A 19,049-nucleotide genomic window follows, 5' to 3' on the forward strand; every position below is an offset into this window, starting at 1 on the left:
TTACAAGACAAAAATATGGCTGGAGCCTTGAACATCATTCCAAATCACTTGTATTTCTTCTGTAGATGGTAGGGCGCCTTGGGATTCTTTCAGGAGAATGACTGTATGAGAACTCTGTGGTATGCTCTATGAATAATACTTTTTAGGGTATCTCATGTCTCCAGGGCTACAGACCAAATTGGATTAAAGCTAATTTGGAGGCTATTCTAATAGAATCATTGAGAAGTAGTGTCAGATCATTCAAACTTGGTAGTAGTGAGAACTGGACATGAAGCTACACTCAGGAGTTCTTAACATTTGATTGGATGTTGTCGTGGCTTGAATGAGAAATGTCCGCACAGGGTCAGGTATTTAAATACTTGGTCGCCAGTTAGTGGTGCTGTTTGAGCAAAGCTACAGCACTGGGGGTAGGCTTTGAGAGTTCACTGTTTTTTTTTTTTTTTTTTTTCCCTGCTTCCTTTGTATGAATGGAGATGTAATTTTCTAGCTTCTTGCTCTGGTGGACTGTTATGCCTCTCTTACCATTATGAAACTCTGGAAATGTAAAACAAATATGTTCTTCTATAAGATGTTTCTTGTCTTGGGATTTTATCACAGCAACAGAGAAGGGATGAACAGAAGCTGACAGTAATGATGAAAGAGGAATCAAATTATTCTGATGTCTCCATCCTAGGTTCTAAGAAATATCATTCTATTATTAAATTTACAGAAGGATAGCAATATATTTGCATAAGAAATACAATGTGTAATGTAATTTGCATAGGTAATGAGTTTAATTTTGGATGTTTCAAGTGAAAATACTAGTGGGACTCAATAGAAATGTCCAGCAAATCTGGAAATGTGGTCAGAAGAAAAGAGAGAACTCAAAGCATAGATTTATAATCCATTCACTTTGAGTAGTAGTCTGCGATCTATTTTCACATTTGTTGAACCCAAAGAGCTTTCAAAAAAAAAAAAATAGAGGCCTAGATCCAGAGGTTCTGATTTAATTGAGAGGATCCTAGACAGTTTTTTAAGTTGGCTTGACTGATTGTGTGTGTGTGTGTTGGGGGGTAGAGGTTGTATATTTTATAAAGCCTTTTATGTGATTCTAACACACACACACACACAACCAGAGTTGGTAACTGCTGACAAGTAGTTCACGAGTCATGGAGCAGAAAAAGATTTAAAAAGGAGATTACACTGTAGAGGAAAAGTTAATGATAGATCCTTTTGCAATACCGACATTCAAGGAATAGAAAGATCAGACAGCAGGAAGTCTGATAGGTAGGAAGAGAGATAAAAGCCTGAGAGGGGAGAACTCAGCAGTGAGCAGTTGCTGTCCTGTGCTCAGAGAGTAGAGGATACCCCCTGATGGAAATGTACAGAGCCCGGGGTTGGAGAGCTCAGAGATCCACTGTCATCTTTTTTTTTTTTTTTTTTTTTTTTTGTATGTGCACACTCACTGTTCTAATAGAGTTACAGGGACACAGCTAAAAAGAAGGGGCTCATAGGTTGGGAAAGTGACTAGAGAGGCACCTTTACTGAAGCGTAACAAGAAATATGAGCAAAACCATTAGAGAATTTAGATGGAGTTGAGTTTTGGAGTTCAAAATGACAGAAATGTTTGTTGATCTCATTCAATTCTGTATGAGGACTAAGTTTTGAGGGTACTCCTAAAGCAGCGTTACTGTGAGAAGCTGATTGTGGTAGGGGTCTAGGTTAGACAGTGGATTAGTGTGTTTTCATGTGTAGGATTCAATCAGCTACATTGTGCCAAGACTTGAAGTGTAAAGGGTAGTCCTGAGCAGGATGCAGGAGCCTTTAATGGATGTGGGTCATGGTGTACCAGTGTAGACTTGGGGTATGATGAAGAGCCCAAGAATTGTAGATACTGGGGAGAATTGGGAAAAATAGCAGGTATGTTTTGTGATGCTGAGACAGGAGTTAATTCCTCCCAGGAAATAAGGGTCCATGGTGAATTAACCTAGAGAGAGAGAGAGGAGAGTGGAGAGAGAGAGAGAGAGAGAGAGAGAGAGAGAGAGAGAGAGAGAGAGAGAGAGAGAGAGAGAGAGAGAGAGAGAGAGAGAGAATCTTAACGTAAGATCACTTCCCTGATTGGAAGGCAAATGAGAGTACAAGCAAAGTGTATGTGGTCTCTGTGTGGGCTTGACTCAAAATGTACTTGAAAAATAACCAACCTCAGTAAAGATGGCCTCATTCCTTATCTCCTGCCACTGCAAGTCCAGTGAAAGGCCCCTAGACAAAAAGCCTCTCTTGAGGCTCCTTCCTCTTGGTGTCCTCACTGCTTTCCTAATAGGATCACTTTGCTCCAGTTTGATCCAGTCACGTTGCTCACTCCTTTGTTCTCATTTTTCTTTGGCACTAAACAAGGGACTTAGGAAAGCAGCTGGCACTCCAGTTCCCATCGGAGCCAAGCCAGGTTCTGCTGTTCTCAAAGGCCTCACATCAGTGGAGCTTCAAAGGTGAGGATGTCCTTGAAGGATATTAAAAAGTATCTGGTAGTGGAAGTGGGGAGGGGAGCAATTCAGCATCCCGTTGAGAAGGCTGGACTGACTCCATGACAGGCTTCACATTGGCACTTCAGGAGACTAGGCCTAAATCTCTGTTTCCAAGAACCAGGCAAGTCCAGGCCTCAGAAGCTGCCCACCACCTGCTCTGGAGCAAGGACAATGGGTCAGCAGCCATTTCCAGATTTAACCAGCAACAGTTTCCATCCCTCCAGATCACAGCAATGGTTCTGGAATGCCCCTAGAGATAGAGCCAAGAGTAAGATAGAGGCCACTTACCCCTCCCAGGAATTGCCCTAATGTGCTTTAAATTGACCCTGCGAGCTCATTTTGGGGTCTCTCCATCTTTGTAGATGATAGACCCCCAATATGCTGGAATTCTACAGAATAAAACACTCTTTGAATTTACATACTATTCCAGTCTGGGATATCATTCTTTTTTTTTTTAATGTGTCAATTTTCTATTTATTTATTTATTTATTTATTTATTTATTTATTTATTTTTAATATTTTTTATTACATATTTTCCTCAATTACATTTCCAATGCTATCCCAAAAGTCCCCCATACCGCCCCCCACTTCCCTACCCACCCATTCCCATTCTTTTGGCCCTGGCATTCCCCTATATTGGGGCATATAAAGTTTGCAAGTCCAATGGGCCTCTCTTTCCAGTGATGGCCGACTAGGCCATCTTTTGATACATATGCAGCTAGAGACAAGAGCTCCGGGGTACTGGTTAGTTCATCATGTTGTTCCAACTATAGGGTTGCAGATGGGATATCATTCTTTAGCGAATCATAGAGCCTTCAGTGAATCATAGACCATCTCCTGCTGCATGGATTCCAAGGTAAGAAGAGATGGAACTTTTGTTCTTCCATAGGCTCTTGACACCTAATTTCTCTTAGACTTAAGTTTGGATAGTAATTCTTTATTTGTTGTTCCATTTTCTGTGAAGCAGAGCTATCAACAAAGAAATATACAGTGTTTGAGACCATCTTCTCTGTAGGAATCAAATGAGACTCGGTGTTGAGAGAGTTATGAAAGAACAAAATGCCCCTGTTATCTTTTTTCATATTAAAGCACATTAAAAGTAAGGTGAGGTCTTTGGAACTGATGACACCAAGCGATTTTTTATATGCAAATATGCTTTTTAGTAAAAAATGAAATTAACATAGTTATGTCAATTATTAAGTTACTTGGTTCTAAGCCTGCCCACCCCACTTTTTTTGTGCTCCAGGGGTCAAACTCTGTAGACACCATCCTGGATTTTGTCACATCAGACTTTGCCAGCAGGAGGTATAGGAGGGACATTGGGAGGTAGAAGAGAGAAGGAGTTTGATCCCTGTGGACTTCCAGCTTTCTTTGTGTTCCCATGAGCCTCAGCCCAGTGATGTTACTAGTCAGCCACGATTCCTTCCCTTCTTGGGTATCTGGAAACCAGGATGATAATTTTCCAGGAAATGCAGAGAGAAGTTTACCAGGTACAATGGCCTCAGGCTCCAGCCGCTTGCAGAGGTTTGCATCAGAGCTCTGGCCGGACATTACCACAGTTGCCACAACTGCAGCAGGGACCTAGGACCCTGGCCCCATGGTGGCCACACAAACCTCTTTACTCCTTTTCTAAGAGCTGTAACACTAGAGTTCTGCTGATCCCATTCATCCTAGATTCTACTTTATCTCTTCTGTCTTAGTGTGCAGCAGCATCTGATGCCAGGGAGAGAAGAGGCAAATTGTGGACCTCACCCATTTAGGATTCTTGCACTGTCCACTCCTAGCCCGGGTACCGGTGGTGTCTGGACACCCTAGGAGGAATGGTGGAACCTGGAACCACAGAGATCCATTTGCTTCTGAGATCTGGCATTAAATGCTTGCACCTCAACACTCTTCAGTGTTTCCTCTTTAGAAACTGTCTCAATCCCCATGGATTTCCCTTCATTTTTTAAGGTGTTTAAAACCTTTCCTTTACTCTTCTAACTCAAATGGGGGTAGGTATTTCCAGTAGTTATGAAATCCATGGAATGTTAGAGAGCTTTACATGTTTAGTTAATGTTTTCTATCGATTCCCCTTGGTTCTACTGACTGTCACCTGTGAAGGGACAGAGACACAGCTCTACATTATCATCCTCAGCAGCCTGAGAAATCCCTATAGTCTTTTAGTATAGTCTGGTAAGGTAAACTAGGTGCTAATAGGTAGCACAAGGACTCCAGGGCAATGCCACAGAGTTTCTGGTGCAATTCTTAGAAAACTCTCAGGTATATATTGGGAAATGGAGAAAGGCACTCTTCAGTTACTCCCTATGCTGAAATCCTTGTTTTCTTCTGGAGAGAGGCTTCAGCCAGACTCTGGGGTGAGGGACTCCTTTCAGTCTCATGTCCCTATAATTTTCTCTGTATTTTTATCCTGCCTCAGCTAAAATGAGTTTTTCATCACAATGGCATGTGTTCCTCAGATTAATTATAAAATAAATAGCAATAGAAATTAACTGAGATGGCTCTCTGCTCATACCTGTTCCAGAGACAGCTCTATCTTCTTGTGCAGTCTCGTCCTGTAGACAAAATGATGAAGGTTGGTGTGAACAGATTTGGCTGTATTGGGTGCCTGGTTACCAGGGCTGCCTTTTGCTCTGCACTTGGCAAAGTGGACATTGTTGCCACCAATGACCCCTTCATTGACCTCAACTACATGGTCTACATGTTCCAGTATGACTCCACCCATGGCAAATTCAATGGCACAGTAAAGGCCGAGAATGGAAAGCTTGTCATCAATGGGAAGCCCATCACCATCTTCCAGGAGTGAGATCCTGCTAACATCAAATGGGGTGATGCCAGTGCCTAGTATGTTGTAGAGTCTACTGGCATCTTCACCACCATGCAGAAGGCTGGGGCCCACCTGAAGGGTGGGGCCAAAAGGGTAATCATTTTTGCCCCTTCTGCCAATGCCCCCATGTGTGTGAACCAGGAGAAAAGTGACAACTCACTCAAGATTGTCAGCAATGCATCCTGCACCAACTTCTTAGCCCCGCTGGCCAAAGTCATCCATGACAACTTTGGCATTGTGGAAAGGCTCATGACCACAGTTCATGCCATCACTGCCACCCAGAAGACTGTGGATGGCCCCTTTGGAAAGCTGTGGTGTGATGGGTGTGGGGCTGTCCAGAACAGCATCCCTGCATCCACTGGTACTGCTAAGGCTGCAAGGTCATTCCAGAGCTGAACGGTAAGCTCACTGGCATGGCTTTCCATATTCCTACCCACAATGTATCCATTGTGGATCTGATATGCCGCCTGGAGAAACCTGCCAAGTACGATGACATCAAGAAGGTAGTGAAGCAGAGGCATCTGAGGGCCCAGTAAAGGGCATCCTGGGCTACACTGAGAACCAGGTTGTCTCCTACGACTTCAACAGCAACTCCCACTCTTCCACCTTTGATGCCGGGGCTGGCATTGCTCTCAATGATAACGTTGTAAAGCTCATTTCCTGGCCTGACAATGAATACAGCAACAGGTGGATCTCATGGCCTACATGGCCTTCAAGGAGTAAGAAACCCTGGACTACCTACCCCAGCAAGGATACTGAGAGCAAGAGAGAGGCCCTCGATTGCTGAGGAGTCCCTATCCCAACTTGGTCCCTGACACTGAACATCTCCCTCACAATTTCCATCCCAGACCCCCATAATAACAGGAGGGACCTAGGGAGCACTTCCTACTCTCTTGAATACCATCAATAAAGTTCACTGCACCCACAAAAACAAACGAAATTAATAATTGAGGTTAGATTCTTGAAAACCTTCTGCTTTGTCTTCATTCCTTTCCTTTGGCTGAGGACTGATGAGAACTTGGTCAGTGTCTTGCTGCCCCGTGGAAAGTCACCTGGGGACCATCTACTTCATAAAAACCATCAGGCTTTAAATTAAAATGTTTCATTTCAGCCTGGACTCACAAGTTGAACTGATATAATTGACATTTCTGAGCTCTGCATCTCCAGGCTAAGTTCCGAGTTTGCCTCTGAGAGCTGCAGTGTAAGTGCCAATCACAATACCTTAGCTTGGGTTGGTCAATTTGAAAATCTCTGAGAGGACATTGGTTTTTTTTTTTTTTTTTTTGGTATGAGACTTTTACTATATAAGATGGAAATCTTCAGTGTGGTTAAAATTTGCTTCCAGCCTTTATCATTTATAAATCTACAAAGTGAGATGTGAGTTATCATATGAAGGTCTCATGGAGAAGAAGCCCATGGAGAAAGAACTCCTTCCTTGGACTTTGCTGATGTTGGAGATGCTGGTCAAGTCAGGACATCAAATGAAGCAGTTCTGTGTAAACATGGAGGTCCAAAGACAGTCTGCCTATTTATTGAAATTGCCCAGTGAAACATAAAGAGATATTAACAAGAAGAAGAAGAAGAAGGAGAAGAAGAAGAAGAAGAAGAAGAAGAAGAAGAAGAAGAAGAAGAAGAAGAAGAAGAACCCTACCTCAATAACCACCTTTGCATTCTATCTAGTTTGCTTAACACAGTTTATTTCTTCTAAGTCATGGCACATAATCTTGTCTGTGCTTTTCTTGGAACACATCTTTTTGATCCAGAGCCTCTTCCTGTATGTCTATAAGTTGTTTGTCTTTGAACTACTAAACTAGCAATGCTTAATTCTTAATGTCTAAATTATAAGGTCTCAGGAGTTGATCTAGCCCAGACATGTCTTCATAATAGTTTAATTTATAGGGCAATATTATGCATGATTCATATTAATACAATACAGGTGTGGAGATGGAGGCAATCCCTCAAAAAGGTTCCCTCATCCCAGATGACTCCAGTTTGTGTCAAGATGATCAAAACTAACCAGCACATGATCTAAGAGCTCACTGTATTAGTTGCTTTTCTGTTGCTATGATAAGAACCACACAACTAGAATTTCTTAAGAAAGAGTTTATTACCGGGCGTGGTGGCGCACGCCTTTAATCCCAGCACTTGGAAGGCAGAGGCAGGCGGATTTCTGAGTTCGAGGCCAGCCTGGTCTACAGAGTGAGTTCCAGGACAGCCAGGGCTACTGAGAAACCCTGTCTCGAAAAAACAAAAAACAAAACAACAACAAAAAAAAAAAAAAAAAAAAGAAAAGAAAAAAAAAGAAAGAGTTTATTTTGGCTTATGGGTCTATAGAGAGTCCATAATGGAAAAAGCAGCCTGGCAATAGAAGAGGGAAGCTGGCTGACTGCATTTCAACTGCACAGAGTACGCAGAGAGACCAAACTGGAAAGTTAGATGAGGCTGCAAAACTTCAAAGCCCACTGCTAGTAATGTAGTTCTTCAGTCAAGGCTCTGCCTTCTAAAGATTCTATAACATCTCCAAACAACAACACCAACTGAGGACCACGGATGGAAATACATGAGCCTATGGGGAGGGGCAATTCTCATTTAATCCCCAATACTTACCTAAGTTATTTTTGAATTGTTTACTGTATCCTTTCAATTTTCGTGATTTAAAAAATTAATTGAAGTACAGAGCTATTGACTTTTCTGTATTTATTAATGAAACCAGTAGTGTTCTATAGTTTTTTTATGAACCTTTCTTTGTCTGAGCATATCACTTTGAATAATGTTTATTTAAATCAAAGATTATTGATCTTTTCAGGACTTGGTTCCATCTTGCCATTAGCCTAAATTTAGACACATGTCAAATAGGTTGTCTTAAATACATGTAACTATAAGAATTCAATGATTTTAGTCATTTCTTTTTACTACTTTATAAAGCTTGTCAATATTTGCTAGAAAACTCCATAATCTTTGGTGATGAAAACATAATAAAATATTTCTTAATTTGTCACAAAGGGGCAGAGATGTGTGGGGCAAGTGGACTGTGCTACCAGACAAAAGAACTGTTAAGGTTGGGTAGGAGTGGAGCCATTTTCTACCTACTCTGGAACTTGTAACCATGACACCCCACTGAGAGGACCATGACAATCAGTTACATAGCATAACACCTAGAGTCCATCTCCATGCAAATAGAGCATCACTAACATCTCAAACTAAGCCAATAGGAGACATCTATCCCTAAATCCCACTCTACTCCTCAATGTTTATATAGTGCCTGTCCCCATGGAGTAAAGCACAGAAGCTATTTAACTGATGGACATTTGAGGGTAGCTGTTTTATTGAGCTGTAACACTTGGGGGAAGAGTTCTCTCGATGGCAGTGCTGCCAAAGTTCATGATATCATTTAAAAAAATCATTGCCGGGCTGTAGTGGTGCACACCTTTAATCCCAGCACTTGGGAGGCAGAGGCAGGTGGATCTCTGTAGGTTCATTGACAGCCTGGTCTACAGAGTGAATTTCAGGACAGGCAGGGCTACACAGTGAAAATCTGTCTCAAAAGAAAATCATTATTTGTTATTATTTGATAAGTTTGTGTAAAATTTGTTGGCCATCATTTCAATAGTGTAATGGCCAAAGAGAGAGCTACAAGTGTCTTTTAAGAATATCTTTACCGCTGACAGGCAGGATGTATAAGCAGCAAGAGATAGTTTATTCTGGATCCAAATGTGAGTGACTACCATCTTGGAACACAGATTTAGGCTATGTCAAATTTCATGCTCCAATGTTTTTAGCAATTTAATGAAGTTTATTATATTAACAGAGCAAAAACGTTGTTAAGTTAAGGCATAGAACAAGGTTGTAGGGGATTGAAGGTGAACAAATGTTAACTACGGAGATATCAATGCCTTGGTGGGTGGGTAAGCGGGTTGTAGAACATGAGGAAATCTCTTCTGTATGTTTCAGATTCTATTTGATGCCATTTTTAGCTTGACTTGGTGGTAGATAGGGTTGGTTTGTATATTCTAAAGGAATTGCCCAATAGTTACAAGGATATCAGGCCCCATAGAGAGGCAGACAATGAATGGCCATGGAAAGTTGCTAAAGATGGTCCAGATAATTTATACTTAGGCTATGAATCTGCAATATTTTGTTGATGCAAAATCACAATTCTCACCTCAACAGTGACAAGAAATAATTTATTCTCTAGCCAGAATATGAGTGGCCTAGAAACACAGATTCAATGTACCTCAAATTCTGTGTTACAATATGATAACAGTCTTATAAACTTTTTATAGTAACAGAAAAAAGAAAATCATAAAATAAAAATACCTTTAAATATACCATGAAAAATATTAGGAAGGCATGTTATAGAAAAAGGTGGGAATCTGAACAATAGGCCTCGGTGATATCTGATGACATCTTTAGCTTTTTGGTTGGTGCAAGCCTGGTGGTCTGTTTGTATATTTTAAAGGATTCAGTCATCATAAAGATGTTAGGTCACATGCAGAGGTAAATATAAATGGTTATTGAGAAGCCAAAATAGCATAGAATAATTTGTAATTAGGTTCTAAACCTGCAATATTCCATCCTTTACACAATCTTTGAAGTTGTGATTATTCTGTGGTCAAGAAAGGATGCCTTCTTTACAGGACATTTTACAGGACACAATTTCAACGCCCCCTAAACACTGAAGCTCTGATCAGTCAGTCAGCCTTTGTAGGCACTGCTTCTTTCTAGGAGCCTACCTTCATCTATGGGAAAAAAGTCACGTAACAACCTTTCGGAATGTATCTACATCATTAAGCAGTACATAAGATACATTGTAGATATATTGATTTTTGTTTCTGGAACTTGCTCATATGTTAATGGAGGCAAAGAAATCCCATGACTCCCCATCTGCAACTAGAAAAATAGGAAAGTATAATTCAGTTCCAGCCCAAAGGCCTGAGAACTGGGGTATGGGGAGTGATGATATAGATGGTGGTCTCAGTGTAAAAGCCTGAGAATTAGCAATGATCACATTTAAGGACAGGGAAGGAAAGATGTTTCAGCTCAAGCAGAGAAAATGAATGAATCCCCACATCCCCTGCTGTTTAGTTCTAAGTGGAATGGGAGAGGCATGAGGTGGGAGGTAGGTGTGTGTGTGTGTGTGTGTGTGTGTGTGTGTGATTTTGGGATTGGTAGGTGTGGAGTGTCTTCAACATCTGATGGTACCTATCATTGTTGAGAAAAGACTTTCTTCACTAAATCCACTCGTTTAATTGCCAATATCTTTTAGAAACACTCTCAGGCACCCAGCCTAATATTTTACCAGCCAACTGGGTATCCTTTAGCCTTGTCAGTTTGATACGTAAAATTAATCATCACACATATTTCATTTATGTGTGAAATATGACAATGTGTTATAGACATATTACCATTTATCTCAAAGGAGAAAGAAATAACGTTAGTTACTCTATGCTTCAGGGCCATGGTTGTCTAGATTTGGGCAAATGCATTATCGGAAGTGGTTTGTACAATGTGATCCACATGACAGCCAGAGATTCCAGTTTCAAAATGTGAATAATACATTTCAACCAGAAGGTAGATACTTCATTGTTTGTTCATTAATTCAATAAGGATTTATTTCATGGCATTATGTTTCATGTTTTATACTAGTACTTGAGATTCATCAGTTAAGAAAATAGACAAACATTTCTGCTCTTGAAGTACTTATAACCTTTTTTAGAATGAGTACTTTCTGGACTTGTTAATTCAGTTTTCTTCCTGTTGGGTTTGGACTACTTGAAGCCTTTTCAGAGTCTAGACTAGGCCCTTTAGGGTAATATTTTAGGATGGGGTTGTAGGGGGTCCATGGTAGACAAATGTTTATCATGGAAATATAAAACAAGTATAGTTTCATGTTAAAATTCCTTAAATCAGAGAAGTGATCATATTTTGATTCTGACTAGAGGAAAGAAAATGCAAATTGAAGAATTTAGGAAATGTGTGAAAATATCTATGCATATTTATATGATCACATAAACGTATTGGGTATCTGTGTATATACACACAGATGCAGTGCAGTGAAAAGTATTCTTAAACAAATGCTTTTCAAGATCCCGGTTTTATCATCCTCGGGAAGCAGAGCACACAGAAGATATTTTAAGCAACACAAAATGAACAGAAGCAGTTTATCACTATTGTACGTTAATTGTGGTATTGATATGTAATCAACTCTAATGAATCCAACAGTCATTAATTTGAATGTAAAAACTGAGCCTTGTCACAGTTAACTAATCACTGCTGTCCATTTGCATTTCATAAATGTTACTCCCATCTGTGAATAGAGCCATGCTGTGCTGCTGCTGGGTCGGCACGGGGAGCCAATTCAGGTTGGAAATTACAGCCCTCGTTTTGACCATTGGTCTGGTATGTTCGTGCAAATTCTATGGTGCTCTGGTTACTAAACAGCAACAAAACTTTGCTATCTGAAAATTGCATTTTCTTATTAGTAGACAAACCCAAAATTTCATCAAACAGTGGTTCTCCAGGAAGTCTGCAAAGTCAAGGCTATCTTTATAATATGCAGACTCCCTGTTCATCCTGCATTCATTGCCAGAAGCTACATGACATGTGGCATAGTCGTTCTGACTTTAACATGTAGTGAGTTTATTATTATTATTATTATTATTATTATTATTATTTTTGTTTTTTTGAGACAAGGTTTCTCTGTGTAGTCCTGGCCGTCCTGGAACTCACTCTGTACACCAGGCTGGCCTCAAACTCAGAAATCCACCTGCCTCTGCCTCCCAAGTGCTGGAATTAAAGGCGTGTGCCACCACACCCAGCTATTATTATTTTTATTATAAATGAATAAATTAAAAGTTATATACATAGTTCCTTTTTTTTTGCTTAAATTTCCAGTATTAGAATATTGGATAAATCTCACATAAAGCTCTTTGAGGACTTCTATATGTTTTAGATTTTTTTCCATTTATTTATTTTACATTTGAGCTTATAATATAGGTACACCATTTCTCCTCTCTTTTTCTTCCCTCAAAGGCTTACATGTACCCCTCTTTGTTCTCTTTAAAATTTACGGTCTCTCTTTCTTTTAATTGTTGATTCATGTATATATGTATATACATATATATCCCAAACATAACCTGCTCAGTTTGAACAATGCCATTTGTATGCATCTCCTCACAATTGACCCTTTGGTGTTGGACAAACAATTAGTGTTCTCTGCCCTGGAGACCATTTTTGCTGCTCTCAGCATTCCTTAGAAGCCGTAGTTCTTTGTGTAGCATTGAGGCCTCTTGGGCTTTCCCCTCCCTACTTTAGCTTGTCTATTTGTTCTTGTTAGTTCATGTTTATGCAGTAATGTTGGTGAGACTTTATGGGTATAGCTTTTGACATTTCTAGGAGACACAGTCTCATAGCCCTGATTCTTTCTTAGTTGTTTATTATTATTATTATTATTATTATTATTATTATTATTTTATTTATTTTCTTTGCATCCTGCTCACTGTCCCCCCTCCCAGCCCCCCTTCCACAATCCTTCCTCTCATTTCCATTCCCCTTCTCCTCTGAGCTGGTGGGGGCTCCCCTGGGTATCCCCCCTACCCTGGCACATCAATTCTTTGTGAGGCTAGGTGCTTCCTCTCCCACTGAGGCCAGACAAGGCAGTCCCGTGAGAACATATCCCATGGACAGGGAACAGCTTTTGGGATAGCCCCCGCTCCAATTATTCAAGCTGCATATATGCTACATATGTGTGGGGAGGTCTAGATAGCCCTGATTCTTTGGCTCTTACAATCTTTCTGCCTCCTTTTCTGAAGTGTTCTGTGAGCCTTAGGCATGGTAGTGTTTTACAGATGTAAAATTTAGAGCAGGACTCTACAACTCTGAATGTTAATTGGTTGTAGTTTTCTGTAATGGTCTCTCTCTTTTATAAAGAGAAGTTTTCTAAACGAGTGGTATATTTTGTCTCTTTAAATCATATCAGGATAGTGATGCCTACTTACTTTCTGGTCCCATTTGATGGGATTATTTTAGTCTATCTTATTTTTAAAGCTAAGGTAAGTAGAAAGGTTTGATATTGCATGCGAAGGTCCTGTGGGTTGAGGGATAGGTAAATAGAGCCCCTCCCAAAGCCTGAGATCATGTGCAGTGTCATCAGGGGAGGCCAGAGTAGGTTGAGGGACCAGGGCTAGATTGGCAGGTTGAGAGAAGGCATGGATGGCTAATCAGGCTAGACGCTGGATAAGGAGGAGGGAATTGTGCCCTATTTTTTCCTTAAATTATACACACTGTGTGTGTTTATGTGTGGGTATACAAACTTGTAAGAAGAAGGTGTCAGATTTCCTGGAGCTGGAGTTACAAGCAGTTGTGAAAGATGCTGGATATATCTCCTGCCTACCTCTTCTGTAATTGTAAGAGGATAAAAGGATTTTGAGGTCAGGGATATCTGCATTGCTCATTTAAGTTAATATAAATCTTTGTTTAAGAAAGTTAGTGTTTATAACATTGTAAGCAGAAATAAAGATACCCTCAGGAGACCCTTGAGCTCCTCCCATTGTCTAGAAGACTATTTAAACAATGGTTCCCAAGAAACTGGAATTTCCTTAGGATTTACAACCTGGGAAAATGAAAAGGCCAACTCCTGATGCTAGTTAGCCAGGGGAGGAAATCTCCCAGGAAAAGATTTCATAGAGTCCTGATAATTTGTCATACCACTGCAGAAGGGACTGGAGCCAAGACTATGCTGGGCCAGTGGTGGTCAGGATGACACCTTGAATGTGACTGCTAAGCATATATAATTGCTGCCTTCTACTTAAATGTAAGCCCTGTTCTTTGGGTATGTGTTCACGTTTATGTTTGTTCCTTTTCTTAGTGTGAATACAAAATAAATTTCCTTTGTCTGCTTTTCAACATTCCTTGTCTCTTTTATTGGCTTATTGAGAACCTAGCTTTTTAGCATTGTCTAGACTGTGACCTTAACAACCCTGGTGACAATTTATTCCTCGTGCTATAAGTTTTTACATCAGTCTTCAGGTAAAATACACCCGAGTCTGCAACAAATACAAATAGAATGCAAGCTCCTATTACAAAGACGAGCTGAGGCAGAAGACATTTAGTCAGTGTTACTGGAACAGGGCATCAGACTTTATTAGGATGACTGACTCCATGATGAAAGTACCATTTAGGGTGTAAAAGTCAGGATTTATACAGTACCACCTACCAAAACTAAAACAAAGACCTAATCCTTCAAAGTCCATAGTTTTAGGTAAGTCTCTAAATGTGTTAACCTTGCTTTTGGCTCCTGTAGTTCTGCTTTTGTCTAACTCTTCTTGTTAACTGAATGATGTCAACCCAGAACATGATATTGATGATATTTATCTGGAAAAAGGCAAGGTGCTGGAATCCGGAATGTCCAGTGTCTGGCTGACTAATAACAATCTTATTATGGGCTTAAATTCATGTTCAAGCAGTCTTCTCTGGTAGATATCCCACAGCAGTTAGGCAACTATGTGTATGAACCATCTCTCCATCATTCCTTGGCTTTAGTTGCTTTTGGAAGGTCTGGTAAAAGTGACTTTTTTCTTATTAGTTTTGAGACAGGGTCTTACTATGAAACCCAGTGTGGCCACAAACTCAAGATCTCCTGCTTTCACTTCCCAAGTGCTGTGGTTAAAGGCAAGTGTCAACATGTCCTATGTGACATTTAGATTCTGACAACTTCCCTGTTGTTTTTGAACCGTATTAGATGAAGACATCTCTGATTAATCCCATGATGGTTGGTCTCAACTCTCACCTCTGGGATGTGATCTGTCCTAGTCAGTCTTCCTTGATGCCCTGTTGTTAGGGGTAAGTGACAGATGTAAAGGGGTTAGTGCCAGTAACTGCTTTTTGCCAATTCTAAGCCACTAAGAAGTTTAGAAACAATGGCTCTTAGGCTATATCTATTTGGAGTCTATTCTTATAGTTTCATTCTGACTGTCCTGTGGGTGATGTCCTAGCAACTTAAAAATACTGCTCATGTTCTTTTGCTAGAAGCTGTACTTTTGCAGACTGTTAATAGGGAGTTGTTATAAAGCTTTTTCAAAAATACAACCAACAAGAACAAATATTTAAAGAAAATTTGTTTAAAAACAAGTACTTGTTTACAGATGCTTACAAAGATATTAAGTGAGTGATGCCCAATGCCTTTGACTTGCTAGGAGGCGCTGCTTGCAGCATGCAGCATGCAGCTTATCCTTGCTTTAAGGAGAATACTCACAATACAATTAGGAACACATGAATACAGACCTGGGATAGGTAAGTGCCACTAACAATTCTTGTTTGGAGGGTACCAGTAAGTTTTCTCCTAACTTTGCATCTTAGAAAGCTTATAGAAGCTGGTCTGCACCTTCAAGGGGACAGATCAGCCTGTCTCCCCATCTCAACACCACACAGTCTGCAGGACTCCCAGGAGATCTGCTGCAGCCAGGACAACAGGTAGGAGAGTCACCCAAATAACCCCAGCAGCTGGGAGTCCCCCCCCTCCAGGTGCCCAACAGAAGTGGGACTCTTCCTCTATGCAGGAAAGTCATTTCCTTTATGGTCTGCACCTGTGTGGGGGCAGATCAGTCTGTCTCCCTCTCTCTCCTCCTTATTCTCAGCACCGCAGTCTGCAGGGCTCCCAGGAGATCTGCTGTAACCATGGCAACAGTCTGCAAGTCTCCCAGGAGATTGGCCGCAGTTAGGGCCACAGATCCCCCAGGAGATCTGCAGCAACTCAAGGACATACGAGGCAGGCTCCACATAGAGTCACCCAGGCCAGCTAACACCAGAGATTACCAGATGGTGAGAGGCAAGTGCAAGATCATAAGCAACAGAAGCCAATATACTTTGACAGCATCAGAATCCAGCTCTCCCACCATAGCAAGCCATGACACCCCAATACACCTGAAAAACATGATGGTGACCTAAAATCCCATCTCATGAAGATCATAGAGACCTTTAAGGAGAATATAAATAACTCAAAGAAATACATGAAAACACAGTTAAACAGGTAGAAGCCCTTAAAGAGAAAACAAATAAATTCCTTAAACAAATACAGGAAAACACAATCAAACAGGTGAAGGAATTGCTAAGACCTGACCACAGGTCAGGGTGATGTAGGAGTGAATGTGTGGTTGGGAGAGTACCTCTCTTAGAGGCAAAGGGGAGGGGGGATGGGATGGGGGTATTGCGCAGGGGAAGGGGGACAACATTTGAAATGTAAATAAATAACATGATCAATAATAAAAAGGAAAGCTTATAGGATAGATCAGAGATAGATTCAATACATAAAGGAGATATTTAAAATTAGGATGATTTATTTTACAGTTTAATTAAAAATCTTAATTGTGCATGTGTGTACACACATTCACAGACAAGGGTGCCAGAGCCAAGTACTGGGGCTGAAGTTATAGGCTTTTCTGAGCCATGGGATATAGTGTCTAGTCTCCAGTCGAGCTGAGGTCTGAACCCCAATGGTCATAATCCACCTACATGACATGGTAGACATTCCCTCATGCTTCTGGAACTCTGGCCCCTGCCTAAGGTACCACCTCCCACAGCCCCCACAAGAGAAGCATGGACAGTAGTCACATAGACAATGACCCAAGCTTCTGACCTTCAGGCTAAACTCCTCCCCAGTTACCTAGCAACAGTGAAAAGGGGTGCTCAGCCCTCGCCTTGCTCTCTCCTTTGTCCTCTAATCTCTCACTTCTCTCACTTCTCTCTCCTCTTCCCTTTCTCTTTGTCTTCTTCTTTCCTCTCCTGTCTCCTTTTTTCTCTCTCTTTCTCTCTAGCCTCCCCCCCTTCTACCTTCTCTCTTTCTCCGTGCTTTCTATAATAAAGCTCTTAAACCATAGAAAGTCTCTGCTTCTTCAAGACCTCCTGTGCACTCTGGTCAGTGTTGGGAACTCCTTCCCTCATCCCTCTCTCCTACAACCCTGGTGGCACTAGCAAAGTAGCTCTGGGGTCCCCAGGCATGGCTGCCCCTTGGCCACCCCCTGAAGAGTGGGATAGAGGAATGCTCACCCAGGGATGAGTGGATAGGGTAGGTAGCAGCCCTCCCACACCTGACTGACCAGAGAATAGGGAAACTCTGGTGGGGCGTGGGACTCTTTTCCCTTCCCCCACTCTCCCCCCCACCCCAGGCCTCCCTTTATTTTGTTCCCAACAGGTTCTGGGAGTCAAACTCTGGAACCTGTGTCATCTCTGTAGATGTAGTTAGCTTGATTATATTGTAGAATGACAACAAAGTTCTATATATACCAACTCTCTTAGGGTTTTATTGTTGTGAAGAGACACCAAGACCACCAAAAATCTTATAAAGAAAAATATTTAATTGGGGTTGGCTTACAGTTAATTGGTTTAGTCCATTATCCTCATAGTGGGAAGTATAGCAGTGGGAAGTGCAGGCAGACATGATGTCAGAGAGCAGTTGAGCGTTCTACATCCAGGTTATCAGGCAGCAGGAAGAGAGCAACACACTGAGCATGGCTTGCACATATGAGACCTCAAAGCCCATCTCCAGTGATCACTTCTTCAACAAGGCCTCACCTCCTAATAGAACCACTCCATATGGGCCTATGGGGGGCATGTTTAGTCAAATAACCACATTACATTCCTTGGCCATATCATAATACAAAATGCACTTAGTCCAATTCAAGAGTCCTCATAATCTATAACAACTCCAAACACTTGATTAAAAGTCCAAAGTCCAAAGTGTCACCTGAGATTCATGCAATTTCTTAACTGTAATCTCCTATAAAATCATAATCAAAAAGCAGATCACATACTTCCAACATATAATGGCACAGGGTATATATTACCACCCCAAATGGTGGAAAGGGAGTGAAAGATCCTGACAGAATGTAAAAGGTCACAGAAGCCCTGAAATTGGCAAGATAGATTTCATTGTTCGCAGAACTAGCTTCACTGATTTAGAAAAATAGAGGTGCACAATGCTCTGGCCACTCCTTGAACCTGTGTGTCTGCCAATGTTTTGACCGTTCCTTGAACCCATGTGTGTGCCCACTGATGAAGCCCATTGCCAGGTGTTTGTGATATTGGTTGCTGGGAAAGAGTCTGAAAATCTCCCCAGCAACCACAGCCCGGCCAATCTGGATTTGCTACACCTGCACCAGACTCTTTCCTTGTACCCCTCCCATACCCATTTCTTGAGAATAGACACTGTTTAGATCTGGAAATCCCCTACTCCCCCCTTCTCCTTCCCCCCTGAGGGCCTATAAAAAGTGGGACCTCTTTCCCCTTGAGGTCGACTCCTCTACCCCTGCGTGGGATATGAGTTGTCCCCAGAGCTCTGGCTTTCCCGGAATAAAGCCTCATGTGGTTTGCATCAAGCTTGGTCTCTTGTGAGTTCTTGAGGGTCCTCTATTGTCCTGAGGACTGAGCAAGGGGCTCCTCTCAGAGTCTTTCAGGAGCATAGTGAAGAAATACTGTAACAAAGCAAGACTGAAAACTAGCTGAGCAAACTCCAACCAACTGATGTCAAAGGGCCTTCAGATCTCCAACTTCTTTTAGCTTTGTTGACTACAACACAGTTCTTTCTCTTTGGCTGGTTCCAGTACTAATTAACAGTTTTTTTTTGGGCAGGTATCCCACAGGTCTGGCATCTCCAACATCTTCTTGTCTCCAAGGCAATCCAGGCTTCACCTTCATAGCTTCACACAATGGCCTTTCTAGGCCTAAGT

The 19,049-nt window shown here is 41.3% G+C and overlaps 1 pseudogene; it reads left to right on the forward strand.

Annotated features, from left to right (window-relative positions):
* Positions 1 to 4,998: 4,998 nt before the first annotated feature.
* On the forward strand, positions 4,999 to 7,344 carry LOC147001245 (glyceraldehyde-3-phosphate dehydrogenase pseudogene; annotated as a pseudogene).
* The last annotated feature ends 11,705 nt before the right edge of the window (positions 7,345 to 19,049 follow it).

The sequence above is a fragment of the Mus caroli genome, unplaced genomic scaffold, assembly GCF_978045245.1.
Source record: "Mus caroli unplaced genomic scaffold, Mus_caroli_1 scaffold_14, whole genome shotgun sequence".
In the NCBI taxonomy this organism is placed as follows: Eukaryota; Metazoa; Chordata; class Mammalia; order Rodentia; family Muridae; genus Mus; species Mus caroli.